A 991-nucleotide genomic window follows, 5' to 3' on the forward strand; every position below is an offset into this window, starting at 1 on the left:
ATGTTTCTGTTCACTCTAAAAGTGTTTCAGGTCACTCTGTAAGATCTTAGGACTGCTGGGCCTTTTATCCAGGCAGTACAGCCTCTAAGTCTTTATTAACATCACAGTAGAGGCTGTGTTCCAAAATCCAGAGTCAGAGTCAATTTTATCAGATATCTGTCTAACATTCATATATTGCTCGCGGCCTCATACGCAACAACTTCCTCCTGACTTATTGTGTCACCTGAACAAGTCGGTCTTTATACATGTGACTACAACACCTCTATCAGCTTAGATCTTCAAGACACAAAGCTCAACCTTTAGACTCCAAGTGCTGCTTGTCAGAAAACACAATACTGTGTAGTTATGGATACTGCTGCTTATGAATGTGTGCATAACAGTGATCAACACATTACTGACACTGTTCAGATTGTGGGATGAAACATGACGCATTTCCAGCTGAGTAAACTCAAACATCACAGCATCATGAACAAAGGCAACAGCAGGATTGCAGCACTGCCAAACATTTCTGGTCTTCATCAGTGTTTGCATGGCGTGAAATAAAGGTCAAGTACGTAACAATATGTGGATGGTGCACTAGTAAGATTATAAAAGTACATAAAACATCCTGGAAAGCATGGAGGTATGGATAATCAGTCACAATCTCTGGCCCTACTGAGTGTTTTCATGTCCTGACTGTTGGGAACAGTTCAGCTGCTAACAGTGCTGTTCTGATGTCTTTTTTCTGGCAGGTTTTATAACAGTTGTGTTCATGTCAGACCCATGTCTGCCATCTGACCAGTGACCAATGAAAAGCTTTTGAGGTCATTCATCCTTCAAACTCAAACGATAACATTGGTGGACTGAGTTGTCGTGGCGGAGTGGTTAAGGCGATGGACTAGAAATCCATTGGGGTTTCCCTGGGCAGGTTCAAATCCTGCTGACAACGTTGAAGTGTTTTCATGTCAGGTCACAACTGATGGATTCAATTTCAGACCTGAAAGAAACCTGT

The 991-nt window shown here is 42.1% G+C and overlaps 1 non-coding gene across 1 annotated transcript; it reads left to right on the forward strand.

Annotated features, from left to right (window-relative positions):
* Positions 1-846: 846 nt before the first annotated feature.
* trnas-aga (transfer RNA serine (anticodon AGA)) lies at positions 847-928 on the forward strand. The gene has a single exon. It is a non-coding gene; the product is annotated as a tRNA-Ser (tRNA).
* The last annotated feature ends 63 nt before the right edge of the window (positions 929-991 follow it).

This window comes from Stegastes partitus, unplaced genomic scaffold, assembly GCF_000690725.1.
Source record: "Stegastes partitus isolate 25-593 unplaced genomic scaffold, Stegastes_partitus-1.0.2 Scaffold3076, whole genome shotgun sequence".
Taxonomy (NCBI): Eukaryota; Metazoa; Chordata; class Actinopteri; family Pomacentridae; genus Stegastes; species Stegastes partitus.